Source organism: Argopecten irradians, chromosome 5 (genome assembly GCF_041381155.1).
Source record: "Argopecten irradians isolate NY chromosome 5, Ai_NY, whole genome shotgun sequence".
In the NCBI taxonomy this organism is placed as follows: Eukaryota; Metazoa; Mollusca; class Bivalvia; order Pectinida; family Pectinidae; genus Argopecten; species Argopecten irradians.
Window position 1 is genome coordinate 8,651,664 of NC_091138.1, and position 23,505 is coordinate 8,675,168.

Here is a 23,505-nt window from a genome sequence, read left to right on the forward strand (position 1 = left end):
CAGTTCGTCAGAATCGGCATTACACGAGAGGACAACCCCATACGGCTGCTGCGAGAAAACTCGAGATCTCTCAAACAATACATACTATAATGGAGACGTTCGAACGAAATTATCCCCAAGGCATTTTTACTTTTGAAGAAAGGTTGCATTTTTTTTCTTTCTATTGAAAATAATTTGTGAGTGATATCTGATAAATGTCATATCTAACAGATCAGTTTACGGGATGATCGCTGCACGTGTTATGTTGCTATATTTAGACACTGATGATTACGTGTAACCACTTATTTTGACGGGGATCATATTTTCCCTATTTCAAGAACCATCAATATGATCGTGAAAATTTAACTCGTCAAACTATATAACGCCGGACAAGTTATATCCATTTATTTAAAGCAAGAATTTTAGTGAGTTGAAATTGAGTCACGCCATTCTGAAAAATAGTGAAATAATTTTAACCTGCAACAATTATCTTGAATAAAAACTAGAATAAGAATAGTATCGACAGCTACTTTTGAAATCACCCTTGCATGACATTATTCGATTTGAATAAAAAAAACGCAATCTTAATGGAAAAGCGACAGCATTATTTTACGTATAAAAAGTTCTATGCTCAATATATGCTTTTAAAATAAAGCATTTCCTGTCCAATCAGATAAGTTGGCCACGAGTTACTGATCCGTCACACTTGGGCTCACATGCCCTTCTGTATCTTAACTAACCATCAATAAGCACTCAGCCTTCAGGCTCAACTCCAAGTCTTTGCTTCCCTAAATAAAAGGAATTATACGTTATGTATTAGAATACTGATTTACTGTGTTTTTTTCAAATATTGAAATCAAAAATTCCCTTTGATTCCTGTTTTAGCCTTTGGCAAAGATTGGTATCTTCTTTCGCCCTGTTCAACCGAACTGTCGACTGTTTTCGACTTTTTCATTGGATGTTTGAGAGCGGCTTTGGAACTGTTATAGGGGTAGGCTCTCCACTAAATGTCAGTATTCCGTTTGTCCTAGGTGAGGAATCGGAAACATAAACTGATTAATGTGAGAGGCTGCACCTGGGCATTCTATCCACATGTTCTTTGATTTCTTTTTTGTTTTGGTTTGTGACTTTGTTTATGGGATTACAGTTACGCTAATTATTATCTTAGGATTTCTGTTTAATCCTAAAAGCCTGCAAGAGATAAAATTTAAAACAAAATCAATATATCTCCTTCTGCATAAAGACACAATGTAGACAATATGTTTATCTTTTCGGCATAAAAATAAAAGCACCTTTCAGAGTGTGTGTTGTGAGTTGTATTAGTATTTCACAATTGATATTGTAGTATCGAAAGAAAAATCAGCTATTCAAAAACAAACAAACGAAAAATGCAATAAAACGTGACATTTTTTCTGCCTTAGATTGATAGTTCTAAGTTTTAAAATATTCGTTACAAATAAAAATGATATAACAGTATCAAAAGAAACAAATATGTAGGACAAAATGTATCAAATCCATGCATCTTTCAGTGGGTTTCGTAGATACTTTAGATACGTTACAAATAAAAGAATAAATACTAATAAAGAATTGCTTTGAACTTTTGAATTTTATGCAAATCATTTAAGATAAATCAGGATTCAAAATTTGATCGATGTATCCAAATTCATAACAACATTAATCATAAATATTAATGCGGAAAGCCTCCGGTGTCAAAAAGCTGTAATTGAGAAGCAATGACTCGGGACCTCACCTCAATATCTGGAGGATTTAAGTGGCTGGCTTTGTTTACTGTCGATAGATACTGCCTGCATCACGTGACTAAACATGTTGTCAATGACGAAAGTATCTATATCATACCTGGGATTATTAACTTCTCAAAAACCTATAAACGTTATTTGTATTCACTCTGAAAGAACAACTTTATTGTGAATTTCGTATAAATATGTTTATAATACAACATCGAATAAAATTCCATTTGATGTGTTAAAGTGTTATGTGCCGTGTTTTTCATATTCCCGAATCAAGAAGAGTTTTAAATATGTTATTTATCACAAAGAATAATCAACATTATGAGAAGTACAGTACTTCCAATTCATACTTTTTAATTTTACAAGTACAAATAATAGTTGGAAATGATTTTGGCAATACATCTAAGTGAAGTAAAATGAATACATACGGTCTTACCATGAAGCCAATTCATTTCACATTTTTATAGGTTATTAGCAATTGTAAATTGATTACTGCATGTACGTGTCCATCTAAACATACATAAAGCATAAAAAAGTACAGTACAACGCTTTAACAGCACACTTAACCTTATTACTGAAGCAATTTAAATGATTTTCACAGCTTTATTAATCAAACTCTATGGGTTTCAATAGAACACTAAAGAAAATTGACATGTCAAAATGTTCGTCCAGTTACGCCAAATATAATGTTATTGTAAACGTGTTATATAAAATGATTGATCGAAACATTTAAAATGGTACAACTTAAGTCTAATTTTCCTGTTTCAAAGACTGAGCAGTTTGCCAAGAATATTATATATTATTATATGATGTACATATTAAAACTTATGCACGTCCTAATTTTTCTGTTCTCAAGCTGATATTGTGGTTAGAGACATATTTTAATAATTCTAATAGAAAAAATACATATCTGATATGTTGTAATATAACTTCATCGCCAGGTTAATGTACAAATGTACACTCACAATTGGTAGGGGACTGTAGCTAAAATCAATATGATTGCATTATGTGGCTGAGTGATTAAACAATGGTTAAAATTCAATGGTTGGGTGAGTTTCGGCGGAGTTTCAGTGAACCGTGACATGAGATGTCACGTAACTCCAAAATTAAACAGCAACAGAAAGCATGGAAAGACAGTTACAGTTAGTGCCAGCTTATTGGCATTGTACAGGCGGGCTTTGATTTCACCAATTGTAGAGTATAATGTTCATCATTACCACCGAGTTACTATTCAGATGTGAACATATTAACCAAATCTAACAAACGTTCAGATTGTTTGCAACCATACATCAAGCTGCACAATTGTAATCTGGTTTTTAATGAGCAAAAATCCTCTCCAATTCTTCAGTCTGTGCGTATAGCTTTCTAAACGCAGAGCAAACATAATAAATCAAGCCGTCCGTTGTGTGTATCAGGTTGATTTCGCGTTATTAACAGTATTGCCATCTATTTAAGATATTAGGATATTGTTTGAATAGTGTGGTATTACATATTCGTAAGCAGATTTCGTCATATAAGACAGAGTCAAAATATTGGTGGTTTCGGTAAGTAATTTTTGCTGGGAATCTAATTAAAGAATAACCAACAAATGCTCATTACACTAAGATTAGAGTGCGTTGGGGGAATGTCGTGTATCTTTGGAAAAGTTTTAATTGGGGAGAACTATTTATCCACCTCATTATCTCTTCAACACATATTTACATGGGGGTATTGTAGTAAGAAACAAGAATAATATGATAGCAGATATAATACAGATTAACCTTGTCGTTATCATCTTTCTGTCACCTAATCTCATGTCGTTATATAACAGTCCCTTTTCTCTCGTATTTCATTTCCCCAACTGCAAATGCAGTGATGGTGCACACGTATGTACAGTAATCTGTCAGTTTTCACCGTGGCTTTATCTTGTCAGAAAAATACTGCATCAAATCTTATTACCTGTCAACCTCACTCTGACTAATGATACAGGTATTGTTATTTAAAGGTCTAACCATTTTTTTCTCTTTTTGTCCACTGAAGGCAACATTCTGATGTGTATCAACAAGTTTCCAGTTTTTTTCTTCAAAATTACGAGTTCATATCAAAGAGAACATTGGAATGTTTGTGTTTGCTTAAACACAAGTCTTTACACATGTTGTAAACACTTGTCACTTAAAAATGAAATAAATGCGAACACTTGTGATTTTTATTACTTTAATAATTTGGTTTACATGTGAAGCGTAGTATTAAAGATCTTATGTTGCTGTGTTTAAACATCTCTTCATTGAGGCTTAGTGGATTTCGGGTTTTGGAAATAGCCACATAAACTGATAAGTACATTATTTATGCGGCAGTAATTCGCTTGTACCGCCGACACCAGTGTCCGGACTAGCCACACGTTGGACAGGACACCTGCCCAGTGTAGCCACTCACAGACAAGGACGATATCACGTCAGCACGGTGTACTTGATGTGCAGTTACTTTATTCTTTTATGGTCTATTTTTCTTAACTGAACGAAATACTTATCAACACACAAGATATAAGAATGAACCATCACCCATAAATTTATATATATTCAAATTCCTTTCCATATGTATTACATAGATTTTAAATGTTATATAAATAGTCCTCAGCGTTAAGCTGACCAATGGTGGATATTGCTGGTGAACACGCGTCTTACAGCTTAAAGCATTATATGCATAATTAAGTTTCGATTTATTTCCCTGGTCAAGTCACGATTCGTCCCTAAACACATATTACGCTAAATAAGTGGTTATTATCTCGTCGTAATCAATAAAGTGTCAAAATATATTAATATGAAATTATTAAGTCGTCTTGGTGATATCGAAATAACTGTATCCCTAACAGCTTTATTTGTATAACTTTGAAATTATTTCATCGAGGAAAGTTCAAGATGCAGTCTGATTTATTATTAAGAAATTTTCAAATTTCCTCCATTCCGGCACAAACAAGTAGTTTAAAGAATGTTATAACTACGCTATATCACCTGCTAGCAGACGACACAGCACGTATGTGTTCACGTTATCTTTAAATCACAATTTGAATATGTCCTGTCTGAAAGCATGGCATTGCAATCTAGTTTTAACGCTTAAAAAGTATAAAATTATTATGATTATTAAATAAATGAAATAAAATAATCAACTGACGTTTGAATTTGGGATATTTTAATCAATAATTATTATTCATTCCCGAATCATTTCAGTAGTACCGCATAATTTTACCAATTGTTCTAGCAAAAAAAATAAAAATGTCTAGAATTTGTAAGAGAGTTTTGATCGATAATTTAGTGGTGTAAAATATACCAGTTTTTTTAATTAAACTGGGAAAACTATCACTCAAAAAGTTGCTCTAACAGTAAAAATAGTCCCTTATCATGAAAGATGTAATAATGATGAATTTATCGCATCTTGTAGGGAATTAAATCACAAAAGAAGTAAAATCACTTCATTTAAATACATTAACTTTGTTTTTTGTCCAATAAATGTACCTAATAGAAAACATGTTCATAAATCTAACGCTGTAAAATGTTACATTACGGCGTCCTAAGGTTAATAAATTAATATTTAATTAGAAGGACATAAAACGTTGATCCCTTCCACACGCGGGACAGTGACAGATTGGGGAGTGTGATAGGGGTCACTTTGTCATGTAATGGTAACAGGTCTATATAACGCCATACCTGATCAGCTCTTTCACTATCTGCAATAACTACAAGATAGTTATCGTTACAGTTTAACATAAAATAAGTAATTTTACGGATGTTCTATACACTGCACGTGTTTGCTACAGACCATTATGTAACCAATGACTTAAATAGTACTTCTCATTTCACTCTCCTCATTTCACCATTCTTATTTCCCTCTGCCCGATATATTCCATATGATGGATTGCATGAAGCAAGCTCCTGAAGTTACTTGTCGGACTCATTTGTATGAACAAATGACGATATGTTCGCAGGTCGTAAACCATCTGTGCTTATAGGCCGGGTGAATGTGCCAGAACAGAGAAATGATCCACTGTTCGCTGACTTTATGATGTAGCACATCATAACTTACCCTAACACATAACAGATACAACAAAACACTGACGTTAGCTATCCAGGTGTATCAGATATATCAAATCACCTTAAACTTCTGTAAAGACAAATCAACTATTCAACGGGATTTCTAAGTAAATATTTTAGGGAGAAGTAATTAGTATAATTCATATAACTGATTTGCTAAAATTAAGCATCAAATGCAGCAAATGTTTTATTTGAAATATCAAAATATTCTGAGAAAAAATATAAGGTACCCTTAAACTGAATCTTACTAGAAGGAAGATTAATAAATAGTTCATACACATACTTAGTTATATATTATATCATCATCCGTCAGATATCTAGTGATTCCGCACGTGTAGTAGGTGCGCTAGTACACACAACCTGGAACGATTTTCATTGGCTGTGCTGAGCACAAAAGCCATTGCAGAAACAATAAAGTGACTTCAGGAGAAATGGCGTGATGTCAAGATTTCGAAGACAGCAGGTCAAAATGGCTGCTTTTGGTGGAAGTTTGCAGCGTATTTTGAAGTTGAAGATCTTTGAAAGTTAGGTTGCTGCAGTTGTGTAATGAGAAAGTATATTAACGTGCTCATTCCACATGATATTTTATAAAACTCGCCTCGAAGAGTTCGTCATAAAATATAGGAATGAACACGCATTCAAGATCCTACAAATTCCTGCAAAGAGTATATAAAAAATAGTAGAAATTACTGTTTGCTATAGCTCTTGTACGAGCTACCGTATCAGCAGAAGTGAAACTCTTTAAATATTCTTAAATAGTTTTCCTTGTAAAGACGCTCATTCTGCGCTTGATTCCTGAATCACACACCAACAGCCTGACACGTGCACGTGCGATCAATACTTCGAGACTGATACTTGTTTTTGTTAGACTCTCACCAATCATTATCATATACATATTTAATTCCACACTTTGTGTATGTAACCGCTGAGGACTAACTCAACTAATTACTCTGAATTTCTAATGGGAAGATGGAGTTTCAGAAACAGGCAATTACGTCACAGATCGATGGGGATAACACAGTGAAAGTGAAGTCAGTTCTCCCCAGGGACAATCGATGTTCTCCGATATCACCACAGTTGCATGTTCGTTCAACTTTTAATTACAAATTTTATTTCTGCTAATTAAGCGCTAACCCCATTTTTCTTGGTAAGCGAATCAATGATAAAAGTAGAAATCATAGGCTTCAGAGTGAAATTAATATTAAATTTCTATTGATGATGCATTTTATTTCAAAAATTAATGAGTTAACTAAATGTAACAGTTTCCTTGTATATTGATGGCTTTGCCACCAAACATTTTGACCGATTGCGTGTTAGCAATTATGTGTTCGGCTGTTAAACAGTGATAATGAATTAATGAGATATGTGAATGAAAAATTAAGAAGACGACTACTTGACAGCGTGAAATGATGATTTGGAGTGGGTGGCCGTGCAGGTGCACACACAAAGCCCTCTTGTCTCAGGCCTTTATCTCAGATTGGTATCGTTAACTCTCTCAAATCCTTCGTGCAGTCAGCTATAATGGCACGTTTACTAATCCGTGCATATCTAATAAAACACGATGTTTTCTTTTTCTATCTCCAATCATACCTAGCAATTTTCCTCATTTACCATCTTTAAAGTAATTCCCCGAAAGTTTGATTTTCTCAATTGTATCCCGCCAATGATTACTTCTTCATATCATCTATTATGTCTCCCCAATATCCTTCCTCCGTAGATAAATTTCGTTCTGTCATTTAGTCCATCAATATGCTTCTCACTTGCAACTTTACAAACGTTTTATTCTCACAACTCATTCTCACTACCTCTTTTCTTAATCCCAAGTCCTCAAAAGTCACCTCTTCAAATGTGATATCTTCTATCAATATAACTTTTCTGTCTCACTTCTGGTATGTAAATCGTCCTTAATCAAACGTCCTCAATACCCGCCTTTCTCAATATCACATAGAATGCTTTATTATAATAGGATATTTGATTTGAATTTATCATCAGTCCATATATTGTTTTGAATGAACAATTGTTCTCCATTTTTATAAGGGCATGGTATGGTGTCACCTTTTAGATTCCCCTTCCTTTTAAGACGTTCAACATGCAGCCAAAATACATATATTGTCGGTTTCGTCGGTTTTTTGTTGCATAAATGGTACTAATCTAAGAACAGCGCATATTCTATTTCAAACTCTTCATTGATTTTTGGAATGTTCTTTTTCCTTTTTTATCCTACAATTAGTGAAGTGTGTAAATTGACCTTGTGGGAGTCCAACAATGTACATATAAAATAAGATTCGCCTCTAAATTCACATAAATTACCTATAATGTCAGATTTCCACTCAAAATTTACTCCCCAGCCCAAACACGACACTCGGAATAATTGCTTTAAAACTCCTAGATGACACTGTGGACAATAAATCCCGTAAAGGAGCTTGTTAATAGGTGGGTGTACTAATTGGCTAGATCTTCAAGACAAAACCGAGGGAGACAGTTCTCAGGTTCAACTACATCAATGGACGTATCGAACCCGATTTAATTTTCTTGATTTGCCTAACTATAGAGTAGTGTTAGAACTGTGATGATATATGACCTTTTGTTTGTAAGGGTCGTCTCGTGTTTCCTTTAAAGTATTTTTATATCTAAATGTTAATGATTCTAATATTTGCTATTGGACTACTATCAAATGAAATTGTACATGTATTTCATGATTGTAAGTTGTTAATTCATTTTTCCGAAACGGATTTGTTGCAAGATAAGTAAGATGGATTTTTCCAAATCATTTTGCTTTTTATTGGAATAGCATTTATTGAAACTGAAGTCGGAAATGCATTTGCCATTTATTTCTGCTAAAAATGATATGTGTTGGAAAATTTCCTCAATATTGTATAGTGGTAAATTAGGAACAACATTCCAGCAACTATACTGCTGTTCAGATGCACAGAAAACGTTTTTAATGCTATGTTTAAAAAGCTAACCAATAAAGAAGTGTTTTCCTCCAAGAATATTTCTCTTATACATTTTTTAAAAGTAACCATATTTTGATAACTTTTCCATAGAAAAGAGGTTCGCTCAATTTGCCACTCGTTATACCTTTCCTTATATAGACATCATTGAAGATCATTCTTAATTTAAGCCAAGTTTGCTATTAATAAAAAGTTCTAAAGAACATTAACAGGCAGAGTCAATGTTTTTAAAAAGAATTACGAAATTATGTATTGTTGCTCGCTTACGTCCTATAAACAGCTCGAGTGCAGACAGCATGGTGTGTTGTGTGTGCGAAGTGAGAGTACGGTTTGGGAGACGGCGGTATGTTCGTGTTGTGTCTCCTTGTAATAGTGAAATTAATGCCCATTTGATAGTGTTGTCTCACTGAAGGACACCCTCTTAAACAACTAATGGATATGTGGTTAAGGTAGGTATCTGTTAGGGATGTTTATATAAAATGAAATGATTTCATTTACTTTTCGTATAGTATTCCATGAGGCTTTTTAACGCAAACTTAACTTATCACCGTGGTAATTAAACTTTTTATGGATCTATTTTGCAATCGCATTAGAAATAAAGGTCCTTTTTATTAATTTTGGTTTGCTTTTTTTCTGTGGGTTTTTGTGTGTGTTTTTTTTACCATTTCCATTATCACTTTTTATTTTGATTCACTCAATAAAAAGCAGTGCTTGTCGTCAATACTAACTGAATACAGTTATCAAAATGCCTTCCTTATGAGTACCAGTATTAAAGATAAAAAATGTATCATCTTTTTTTTATTTTAATAGGTTTGTGGTACAATCAATCAATCTTGATTTCTTATCAGACAATAAAATATATAGCAATCCATCTCCCCGCGCACCTGTCCCCGTGGCTTAGTGTAATTCTCAATGACGCGAAACTGTTTATATGAAATCAACACAATGGCATATGTCCGTCAATTTTCGTTAACTTTGATCCAGAACAAAAATATTTCTTTATTAATAGAATTTATAGTCTTTTGAATTCCGGCTTGTTGTTCTATAAGGTGAAAGTTGAAATTCACGCTGAATAAACAGGATATGACTACTGTTGTCCAAAATCTGACCAAAAACTGACCACTACTGAATGGCCGGAGTTCTTTTGACCTTCTCGGTGTTGATATGGGGTCGAGTAAGGGCTGAGGAATATCGGGTCCTTGAAAGGGTTTTCTTAACATGAAAGCATGGAAAGGTCTAATTTCTGAATTTCACCTGCGAGGGCAAAGTTGCGGTCATCGATGGTCAAGCTTTGGCGGCCACTGGTCAGCTGTCCAGTATTTGACATGGACACCCACCGGTGTGACCTGGCCAGAGCGAGGTCACCTGATTTATCAAATTGTCCGGAGCTGTATCAATTGATGGCCGGAGAGATCGGGTGACCAGACTGACCGTTTAGATTTACAAAAGAACAACACTGGACTTGCTGACCATTGTACCCGCACGAAAAACAAACTGACTACAAACCGATGGTTACTCAAGGATCCTCAAACTTCCCCTATTAGGCACGGTACGAAAACGGTTATTTCCAAAGTCAACAAATTAATAACCACTTCAAATTTTATACTTTGAAGAATAAATTAATAGGCTTTAATCTGTGAATTCCAATCCGTTTGGCGATATCCCTGCATGTGTTCTTCACACACTTATACGTAAACAAAACCATTAGTTTAATCCTTAAATATTTGTCACTCCGACTTTGATTATTTTATGTGAATAAAACTGAGGAATATCGCGATTATGAAGCATTATCAACAAAAAATATTTCTCAGCTTGCTATTTTCAAATAAAGCTATTCATGAAAAGGCTTTTATATATGATCGCCATTTGGATTAGCGAACCAGTGCTCATCCAATTCGCAATTGCAGATTCTCTGTGACAATTCAGTGACACGTCAGTAATTAGACGTGCAAGGATTGTCCTGATCTGGGAGGTAACTATAGTATTACAATGCAGCAAAGACGCAAGCGGCAGGCGCATTCATATTAGAGTCACGGGCGACTTTTCGTCTTGTTAAACCCTTTTTCACCTGTTGAAGAATTGGAGGAACATTTATTAGTGAAAAGGTCAAGCGATGCTGTGTCCTAGACAACACAGAGGTCACCAGGATACGACAGCGTCCCATGGAGAGTGCAGCATTCAAACGGTACTTGTTTCTACCTGGGCGCCTTATATAACGCCACGCCTGACGCGGACCCGGGCCTTGTCATTGCAACTCCGGGGTAGCATAAATACCAACCCTTACAGGGCCACAGGTCAACAGGTCAAATGACCTTTTGTTCCCTGCCCTGATCGCTGCATTTGAATATAATAGACAGACAATGTGATCCTATTTTAAGTATTTACTTGATGGAAGATTGAAGGATCCTCAATGATAAATCGCCACCCATGCATCTCAAATTGTCTCCCATTATGATAAAGAGCTTGGCGCTGCCATTCACGCCGACAAAATATTGTGCCGCGGTTTGATATAAGTTTCATACTTGAACGTTTGAACTCTATAAATATTTGTGTCAGATAAAAAATAACATCTAGATGCAGAGTTGTTTGTCAAATAATAAGTATTTATGAAGAATACAAAATATAAGCTTTAAGTTAATATATTTGTTTTATACGTTTGATGTTTTATCATTATTGTAAATCAAATATTAACGGCTTCCAGTACGCTCATCGGTTATATAAAACGTAGGATGTCTCATATTTAAGTAAAATCAAATGTGCGGAGATATTACAAGTAAACATTTACAAATGCAAAGTCAATTACAGCGAAACTAAAAGGTTTTTCTCATTAATTCCACGAGAACAAAAAAAGTCCCCGAAAATCAATAACTCTTCAAAATCGATATACAAAATGTTTCATTTTTCAAAGCTTTATTGCAATGTTGACCCTGGTTAAATCTGAGTTGTGTAGAAAAAGTAAGTAAACACCAATTGAGAGGTAATTAGGTAATCGTTTAACAGGTAAGAGGTTTATCTCCATCTGTCCGGCGTGTGGTAACGTAGTGCAGGGATTAGAACGGGGCGCGTGGAGGACTGCAGGCCCCGTGTACCTCACACCACGGCAGGTAGAATATCGTCACTTCAAAGTCTTCTAGCGTTTTGATCACGTCGGGCGTTAAGCCGAGCTTTATCTTCCAGGTTAAAACATGGTGAAGTAGGTGTTCTTTTATTTACAGACGCAGGATTTTGTTTTGGTAGTAGATTAAAGTACGCTAAAGGCAACGACAGCGCGAGCCCGGCACGTGGACGGGTTGTACGGCGTCACACTCGAGCGGTACTATAACACCTCCTACACGCGAACATGAATTCTCTCACTTCCGTCGAGTTCAAAAGAAAAGTGATAAATATGAAAATTACTATATTGCTGAAACTGGTGTATTGTGCTGTGAAATGTTAAATCGACAAATATTTGCATTGTGACATTAATACCTCGGCCAATTATTTAAAAATAATGGCTATGCAACAAAGCTTTTCCGCCTCGCAGGTAAAGATACCTTTCTTGACATAGGCTTTACACTGAATAGACTGTCCTAGCATGAGAGGGTGGAATTTAATTTGTTTTCAGAGTAAATATTAAAGCTGGTCAATAAACATATAGCCGCGCCAAAGTATCAGGAAACGGGTATGCATCATTATATTGTGTATCATCTTCGGTTAGCAGGTGGAGGGCAATTCATTTCTTATCGCGGTGGAAGAAAACAAATGTAATAAAATTCGGTTTTGCAGTGAAAATCTTATTTGGGAATGTGATAGCTAGATAAGCTAGAAGTGTCTGTCAATCCCTCGATCTGGACAGGTGCTGTCCCACCTTCTCACTCAAGTTCACTGATTTCATATTTCGCCTTGATTGTTCTTCAATGCAGGGTCACAGAAACCGTCCTCTAATGAGTCCACCAAAGGACCCGTTTCTCTCTCCCTTTACGGAGAATCTGAAGGACCAAGCGCAGATAATTACAATGTGAGGCGATGCTGAATTTCATTGCAGAACCACCCAATCCGACAAAATTAGATGATGATGACGTTTCGATTTTTTGTCTTCTAATATTTTGAGAGGTTCAATCTCCCATCTCATCAAAACCGCAGAAATTCAAGCAGTCCGGATCCGAGAGAGCTGGTGGTGGTATTGTTAACCAAATCAAGTGGGATGAAAACTCGAGTTTTAATTGTGGACGGCTTTTATAAAAACCAGCAACCCCTTCCAAAGCTATCACTTCAGAGGCTTCCACCAGCTCGGTCACCTAGTTTACCACGTATCTAACACTTGCACGTGCGTTATTATATTGACAATTTGCATTTTGACTTTAATACAAATTAAAATAGTCGAATTCCATACTAAGTAAAATCAGCCCTTACTCTATTATCTACAATATGTTTCAGAACGAAATTATCGATAACTTTATGTGTGATACCTATTTAGCATTTTTTCTCCTTTATAATTCTTAAAATCTTTTAAGTTTCAAATTATAGATTCCTTCATCCAGCACAAAATTTCAATTTATTTCTCGTGATGTATAACATATTTATATGTAATTGACAAGACAATAACTTCAAAAAGTTTCATCCCTGAAAAAATAACTTTTGTTCGATGCGCAATCAGTACTTCATTCCATATAGTGCATAGAACCATGAACTTTTTTCGGAACGCAATTAATTTTTTATTGATGTTTTTATTTTGAAGTAAAATAAGATGTTCAACTTTTCCATGGTGGTAAAGGTGCGAAGTAAGTAACCGAAGAAAAATACATATTCGTTTGTCCTTTTTTGTAGAGAAAATTACCATTTATCAACGGTAAAGCATCTTTATCAACAGTCTGACGTCTTTAAATCGTAGATACGCAATTTCTCTAAGGTAAAACTATTCTCAATTGAATTTTGCACTTTGTGATTTTTTATAACAATAACTATATCATTATATATCTGTTATAGTTACATCAGGTAGATATTTCATATGAAAACAAACGTGAAACCACTTCATGTTGAGTCAGATTTTTATATTATATTTAAATTTGTCTTTCGTAGACAAACTTTGCTATAATCTAAATGATATTACCGTTTACACAAACAAATCAATAGCAGTATGAAACGTCTTAATTTACTGTTAGTATTGTTTGAATCTAAAGCTTCATGGTGCTATTCCATTAGCATAGTACCAACAACAACTGAAATCTCGATATATTGGTACTTAATTAATATCAATCACCTAAAAGAAAATCTTAAACTCTGAAATGTTCTGATACACAAAGTCACCACAACAAAGAACACTATTTAATTCTAACGATCACCGATCAACATGACAATACAAATTTTATAAATATAAGAAATGGGAAAAGAAGTTTCTGATGATATGTGCATGTTTTTTGAAGTAAAGACAAAGTGTATAGGCAAAGAATGGCGTTGTGTGTTCGCGATTTACTCGTGTTTAATGTGACAGTCACTACACCCATGTGTCGTGTTAAGTTTACGTATTTAATCTGTAATAGTCGCTGTAGTTGGACAGAAACATCGTCAAGAAACCGCAAATACCAGTCAAACATACAAAATAAAGTCTAATAAATGTCTTTTAAAAACGCTGACTTTTGTCGCGTGTCACATGCGCTGTGCATGCTCAACCAGATCTCCCCTAATACATGTCAATCTCATCACTGGCGGCAGAAGGATTCGATGACCGTATACTTTATACTTCTGTCCAACATGAAACACCCATCTTTATATTTTACATAAATGCCCGGCAATGTTTAGCTGGTCGGGCGACAGGGGCTGATGAAGTGGGATTTAATGATCCAGAACGTTCTAGAGCTACATTGATATCTGCACCTTCAATAATGACACTACACAACTCAGTCGAGTCATTACTAGCTAAGGTTAAAGGTCGCACCAAAATATGTCTTTGACGTGTGTGCACCTGCGGCCACGTGACCCCGTCATTGCCCGCCCACTTTATATATGTGTCTGAGATTAGCGGCGATCTCGCGTTAATATTAGCCGGGTAGCCTCCTAGACCGTAGCATACTAATTACAGACCCAGAATTGATCGGGATTAAATTCACGCTGAGACGGGCATCCCTATATTCAACATCCCTTTTCAGGGGTTATAATAAGTTATAATTAACCATGTAAAGCTTCCGTATGATGTTACAATGTGGGTCAGTCAGGCGCTTTGTTGGCACGGATGATGATGTTGGTTCGGACAAGACCCAGATTTCAAGTCCTTTCATTCCATGTCCTAGGTGATACGAACGAGAGTTGACTATCGGTTCCTTCTATTTCTTGTTGACATCTAATTGCACGCCTTCCTTGAACCATGGCTCACGAGGCTGCGGGGTACCTTCTATCTACCATTCCACATTCCCTTTTATGTCGAATAGCTTTCATGTTATTATTCAACAATGGAATCTCGGAATTGATAATCAAAATACCGTACGCCTAGCATTAAAGAACAAACGTTAACTTGTTTATAGAGAAGTTCTGTAACAAAGCAAATAGTTTCGTATACGAAATTTCCATAGTTGACACTACCATAAAAATGTTCTATGTGAAACTTAGTTTTTACGAATTGACTCTGCATTTATTCCTGTTTCCCTGTCGTCTTTATAATAGCCAGTCTGACTTATGTGTGCCAGCTTCATCGTCAAGATCAAGGATCCCTGGATATTGAATATTAGTTATCGAAATTAGATGGTGTCGATATTTACAAGGCATTTTGAATTAATTATCAAAATGTTCTTGGGGTTACAATGTGTACCATGGTAATTTCAATTAAAAGCTACTCGGTCACAAAAAACTTCCTCCCAAAATTCATTTTATATGGCGGAGGTGAGAATAGAGATAACCTTTCAAATGCTGTAGATTTTGACTGAGGTGTTTGTGATGGGCCAGTGTCTTGTTTCAGTATTCCCAGTCCATATCTTTGTAGCTGTCTTTGTTAAACAAGGTTCCTAATATACATTTTTTATTATACACAAAATTACACTATTATCCCATAGGTAAATATTGCTTCCACCTTTGATAAACCCATTTACAGAGTTTAATGCTGAAGCGGTCCTGGACACATTTTGAGTTCGTATATATAGAGCGCGTGCCGAAACGTCTCCCGCGACAAGATGTTTCTGAGCGCGTGTCATAAGGTCTCGAAAGATTAATACTTGTAGTCTATCATACTTCTCCTTAATATCAAATCATGTAATTATAGGTCAAAATAGTTAATCGATCAATTCATAAAAAAATCGGGATTAGAAAGCAGAAAATCGTCCGAACATCCCCAATCATCTGCCCCCTTTCTTCGTGTCCGCCATCTTTGATCCCACCACTGAAGCTGCATGTAAATACAGGATTCGCCCGAGTGCATTAATGGTAAGTGTCACATTGTAAGTCCCTCGGGATTCGGGCTCGGGTCTAGGGGTCACTAGTTTAATTCCAGATGTCCCTTAACCATGCGAGAATGACTAGCGTAATTATGTCCGTTATATAACGTTTACGGGCGGTTAACCCCATCTTACCCCTAATAACCTAGCCAGCCCTTTCCTGTCGCGTGCCTCGATAGTTTCGCCCGCACCCCCGGTCACTGGGGCGTGATCCAGACTTGGCATTTTGTATTGATCAATTAGTTTCGCACCATTAAGAAGGTCAGAAGTGTGTGTATTTAATTACACACATCTTCACTAAGATTCATTAATTTTTATATTAGTTATTGTTGGACAATATGATAATGAGCACTGATGTTCGAAGCTGGCCTCGTAGGTCCCTGTGTACAACGCAGCATCGTATTTTAAAATATTTACTGCATGCCACCCACAATAACTTTGGAATAACAAAACACACAGAAGTTTAAATGTGTCAGAAGTTGATACCGACTTACTGAAATTAGAGTTACAGTTGTACTTGAAATCATGAACATGTATTACATTACGGATAACAAAACAACTGCTAATGTACAATGTATTTTGAATCAACGCCGCACATAATCGTCTTCTCGCACTTCATTTCACACGATGTTAGAAGGATGCGAAAACTACTTTCTGCTAAAGCTACTAGAATTATATTGTGATACCCATTGCTGTCTTGTCTAAAATGCATATTTATGTTTTTATCATCAATATTGAATTAATTGATGCATGCGTTCGGCGATCTAATGAGATGGTATAGTAAGGTGTTTACGCTCCTAAAGGGTATACTGTATGTAAATATATACAAATGTACCCGATACAATCCCTAGATGCTCGGTAATAACTAGTAACCGGAGACAGTGATCTGTCCTGACCAGCTGGTTCTTTTGAATTTATAATGAAACTTAAACCACATCTACTTCCAGTTGTCTTGTTCTGACCGACGGTCAAACTTCGGCCAATGGTCAATTTGAATATAGGCCTGGACGGAGGTGATATTTTGGCGCGTACCGGCGGTTAGTGTGGCGGGTGCCGGGGTTGTGGTGTGGGTGTGACAATGATAGAATCACCAGACCGGCACACACAAACCTCTTAGCACATCGTTGGAAGGTCATTACTACAATAGGAACACTTGATCTTTGATTTTTCTCTCTCGCACAAATATCGTGTTTACTAAATAATTCAGGTAATAGTTGTATGTCGATCTTTGTGCCTCTGGGTGGAGTCATAAACAACTGAAAACAGGCCGACTGAATTAGAGTAGAGTTGGTCAAAATTAAAAGAGTCGACAATATTAAAACATTGTAACTATAATGTTCTAACAATTAACGCTATCAACAGTATGGAATAAATTGTGCTTAGTCATGTATTTACTGTGTACAAAAAAATGATATCTAACAACAGTCCTTAGGTGTTGAATATAAAATTTGCATCACAATATGAAGGTTCTAGTTGGAAGGTATTTATTATTTTGAGTTTCCTATTACCGTTTCGATATAATGGTGTCATTAAAACTAAATTCTTATAACTGAATGAATCTGATTTCATAAATAAAAAGTAACATCTTTATTACATCTTATTATAATAAGAATGATGATAAGACCGATAGATGATTCAGAGCACATTTTATTACAGGATATGGTGTGGTACTATAGGATTCTAGTCATTTTAACTATTCCTTAACGAACTCATTCATAAAGGTAAAAGTGTATGACCGTAACTGGATAAGATGGTATCGCAGGCATACAAATTTGTTTGATAGGTTTGTTTGAAACATAATCTATATCCCTTTTCTACGAAAATAAAATAAGATTTCTATCCTTATTACTGTTACCAATTTTATCATATTGTGAAAGACAAAGGCCTCGTAGTTAAGGAAGAAGTAATCTAAAAGATACGCTATTAAGATCTAGTTGTCGGTCTTTTATTTTTTCATTATTTACCGTTTGTATGTTTTTATTGTACATATTGTTACTATTTAAAAACACATGATATTGTGTTTGTTGTGGTCTTTTCGGTGTGCTATATATATACATTAAAAAAGCATATTTTTATGGTTAATTGTATAACATTATATAATACAATTCTGTCAATATTTTAATATCTTGGTATGTGGGGTATCAAATGGAAGTCTTAAAATGGGATCAGTTCTAGATACCAGTATTCGTCTTTTTCCATCGGTTAAGTATGGCCTGGGGTGACACAAGTAGGTCCTAATGCTACGTGATGTTTTAACAAATCCCCTCGATAACAGATAACGGGTATGCCCTCCAGTAACGCCCGGTATCAGTTCGAGTGGCCTATCACTTATACATTGTCATTCTCTAGCTCCCTTCGATACCCACATTTCGGGTGTCGGGTTATGGCCGGACAATTCGGAGACGGATGTCTTCTCCCCACGGCAATATTACCTCATAAGGTGTCAAAACGTGTCTATATAAAACTTGAAAACTGTGATAATGCTTTAAATCACTAGAGGCAGAAATCAAGCATTGGGGAGAATTCAATTTTTATATAATATCAGAAATTAGTAAATCGTTATTTACACTGTAGTTAATGTTTGATAATACAGTCGCGCTTAACATTTATCAATTTTCGTTTTGCATTTTAATGAAATATCATTCAACTAAACGGAACAATTTTTGTTAAAGCGTAGAATACAAAATCAATTTCAATACATTAAAGGATATCTTTAAAAGTGTTCACATTCAACATTTAGATGAATCATAAATTTATATAATTATTTCTACTTAAAGTTATTGAAGGATCGTCTAGGAAAAAACAAAGTTTACACAAAGAAAAGGCGGAATCAAAATAATCACCCAATAGCTGAATGGCAAACAGCAATATGCGTGCGTCTGCCTTACAGGGGACATAGTTGACACCAAGGGAATCACGTAATACGTCAGAAGTGACAGGTATACCTGCTTCTAAGCGAGACCCGTCACCACCATTTTGTCATTTCATGGAGTTGTACAGAAACATCTGACAATCAAAAGGAAAAGAAAACAGCCAGAACCAATAGTGTCTGAATTCTTTAAATGTCAGCGTGCTGTTCTCATTTTTTATGATAATCGAGACATTTATATTTACACTGATTTTATTGCATTGAGGCACTGCGTACAAAAGTAACGTCTTCAGTTTGATATAGACAATATGTTGTGATAAAATGTTTTAACCTTCATTTTGATACAGACAATAGGTTGTGATAAAATGTTTTACACTTCAATTTGATATAGACAATAGGTTGTGTTAAATTGTTTACACTTCATTTTGATATAGACAATAGGTTGTGATAAAACGTTTTACACTTCAGTTTGATATAGACAATAGGCTGTGATAAAATGTTTTACACTTCAATTTGATATAGACAATAGGTTGTGATAAAATATCTTATACTTCATTTTGATATAGACAATAGGTTGTGATAAAATGTTTACACTTCAGTTTGATATAGACAATAGGTTGTGATAAAACGTTTTACACTTCAGTTTGCTAAAGACAATAGATTGTGATAAAATATCTTATACTTCATTTCGATATAGACAATAGGTTGTGATAAAATATCTTATACTTCATTTCAATATAGACAATAGGTTGTGATAAAATGTTTACACTTCAGCTTTTTATAGACAATAGGTTGTATAAAATGTTTTACACTTCAGTTTGATATAGACAATAGGTTGTGATAAAATGTTTTACACTTCAGTTTGATATAGACAATAGGCTGTGATAAAATGTTTTACCCTTATGTTAAGAATGAAGATATCGTTATTAATTTGCCTCAATCAAATAAATACAAAGGTACAATGTAACAATTATATATTGACATATTAAAAATAAAAAGATAACAAAAGTGCTATTGTTTTTCTGCGTTTCATTGAGGAATAGAAAATATAGTTTTAAGATGCATATTATTACAGATTGTGATAATTTTACATCGATCAACTTTTACAAGCTCTAATTAGTTCATTGCCAAACTTAACAATTGTCACGTAGCATCTGTCCTTCATCAAGTTTTTCGTTAGTTTTATTTTTTATTTATTTACTGATATATTTATATTATTTAAGAGCTCACTGCAAAATGGATATGCAACGTATTAGCCTTTTTGAATAATTGGTTTACTTTTCACTGACAAAAAGCTACAGATGATCATGTAAAAATATAAGAGTACCTAAATTCCAAGTAGGACATAGGCAAATTAAAAATTAGTTATTTTTATGACTTTGATGATAACCTTTTTATTATTGAAAATTAAAATGTAACAGAATACAAATGTCCAGCTTGTGTTTATGTTAATCGCAAAAGCGGATTTCTCTTATTCTGAAATGCTAATGTAATGTAAAAGTAATTAGCGAATATGAACAATTGTTAAAAGTGCAGTTTGTGTTTTGTTTAAAACAGGTAACAAGGGGACAAAAAGCAACACAGGAAAAAATGAAACAATAAAAACTGGCTAACAAGCCTGCAACTAGAAACGATAGCATCACTATACTCTACTCACACTGGGAAACAGCGCCCAATTAATGCCGTTAAAATCTTATCTTGTTCTTTCCTACGTTTTCATCAAATTTGTTGGGATCAACTGTAAATTAAAATCAAACAAATATGCATATTGTATAATTTCTGTTCTCTTTTTCACAAGTTGTCCCCGTCTTTGTAACAGTTACTGTTACAATGGAAAGCGACAGATCGTAGGAAAGATGGCCGACTCTAGATAGTGTGCCACCCCTTTCACTAGTGTCCTTACCGTGGGGCTATTATTCAATTTGCATTAAACAAAAACCCTGACGATGTGTTTATTTCTTGCCTAATCAGAACTAACAATACGCCTCCTCGTTAAAATGCCCGGTGTCATTTTTTGCGCGTTAATTAGCATTTGTTAGGAATTTTAGATGAATATCTACACCGTACAGCTGAGGCTTTTAAATAATATTGTACCATGCAGTTAACAAAATATTGTTTAATACGAACACCATTTATTAATTATTACGAGTAAGAGTGTGTTTTGAGTGTTGTCACCTATAAAAAACTAATAACTCCTTTGTTACGATGGCCAGGGAGGGGTCGACACTAAATCAGATAAAAAAAACGCAGTGTTTATACTGTTAACGGGTGGCTTGGACGGAGCGATCTACACTGATATTTATAAGTGTCGTAACATATGATGTTTCGGTTTAAGTTTAAAAGCAACATATTTCTGGAGTGGTAAGCGACCTTCAGTGACATGTTAATGTATTGTGGATGTAAGCGACCTACCGTCCGAGCTCCGCCGGTCTTTACACAGCACGTGCCAAAAAGACTACCAATGGGCACCATCAAGATCCCAAAACAAAAGTCCGGACAAGGTGTCAATCTGGCGTCATTATCGTCGCGTAAGATATTACACGCTGGACATGTCGCGGGCGTCAAGCCAGGGTGATGTATCACTTCGACTCTCCGACAGTATTCATCTTCAGTCTCTTTTACAAACTGACAATTATATCTTTCCAGATAACAATCGTAACAAAATAAAACGACAACGTCCGGTTTTATCCGCTGTCCAACTGATGACAGGCTAAATGGTTTCCGTTTTTTGTTTCCGGGTATGTAATTAGACGCTTTGTATTACGGAATGGACGGTACCGTTCAGAAAACGTGTCCATCAGTGATAAACAAGTGGCGACTAATACTTGCGTGTCAGTGACATCAAGTTCAGATCGTATCGTTTTTAAAACGGGCTGAGTACTCAATATTGAGTCAGTAAAATATTCATTTTGTGATAAAGCCTGGCGTATTTTATTTTGTGCATCTTAAGACCAAACTTTTAAAGATTTGGGATCATATAAATATAGAGTGTAAATAATCAGTAAACAATGACAAAATTTGATTGTATAAACATATTTATTTGATACAATACATGTTAAAAACACTTTCAACTATAAATAATAAATCACCCAAACCTATGATAATCATGTCACAGCGTTAATACTATCTGAGATATCTGTTTAAATACACAAAGACTTTTACGTTATATGAAAATTCATCACTTTGTCCCTAACATCGTAGGCTCAGTTAAGCCGTAACACAAGTATCCTCTGTCAATGATAAAAGACACAATCGGAATAAATTTGGTTGAGTTTTCTTTCTATGTAAATGTGAAGATATCATTACGGAATTTCTTTGACTACAATACAAACTGATACGATGGAGTGGCTCCCATTCAGTTCTACAGATAGAGGGTACTGGTCGGGTCTGGTCTAATATGCGGGTAAGACACAAACAGAAAAGAATTTTCGTTATAATATCAGATATCGGATACATTATCAGCACAGTGGATGCCGGTTAATTTACATAAAGAAATAGTAATATTTCATTGACAAGTCATATTACGTAATGTTTTTGTTAACTCTAGAAATTCGTTCTGAATGCGTCCTCATATTTTTTATCCTCCTGTCAAAATTATATTCGTTGATATGAATTGTTAAACGTCGATTCTTGATGACCTCAGCTAAGTTACTTCATAGTACATAACCATTGCCTAAAGGAGTCAAGCTAACTGTAACTTTGATTATTGTAAAACAAAGAAACATCTTTTTGGTGAACGGTTATCTATGATAATACAACAAATCCAATCAACTAAAAGGCGCATTTAACTCAGTCAGATTTTAAACTCGGATGAAGGCTTTGATTTTCGAAAACAAAATTAAGCATTGCTATTGAATACTTGTAACATTATATTTTAAGTATTGGTTCAAATGTCAAGGATAAAATCACGAAAGAGATTTGGTCACTTTCCGCCTGACACGACCTAATGCGCACCGCTCTTGCTCGAGCTAAAAATACACTACAGGTACAATGTCACGTGACGTATTTCGGATCTCCCAAAATAGATTGCCATTAGTAGTCTATTTCATTGTTCGCATAATAAACGCCAAATATTCCTTAGTGCATGTGATTGCTGAAAAAAATAACACTGTAATAATTATAATCACTAAACCATACTGACTCTTTCCCTACCTGGGTTGACGTGACACAATGTACACAATTTATATGAGATATAAACAGTGTATCGTTTATTATAAGGAACATTTTTCAATTATTTTCTTAACATTTTTATTTGTAACATTATTTATATCACATAATTTCTATTTTATATGAAAAAACAAAGAATTCCTATTTCCTGTTAAAATGAAAATAACACATAGGCATGGTAGTGATTCGAACACCGAACCTTCATCACACTGTGCTATGACTGAACCATCTAAGCTACACAGATTTTATAATTGTGTTTTTTAATGTTATTGATTCATACGCAGTCTGGATGATATTAAATTAAAAATATCACTCACGTTGGTC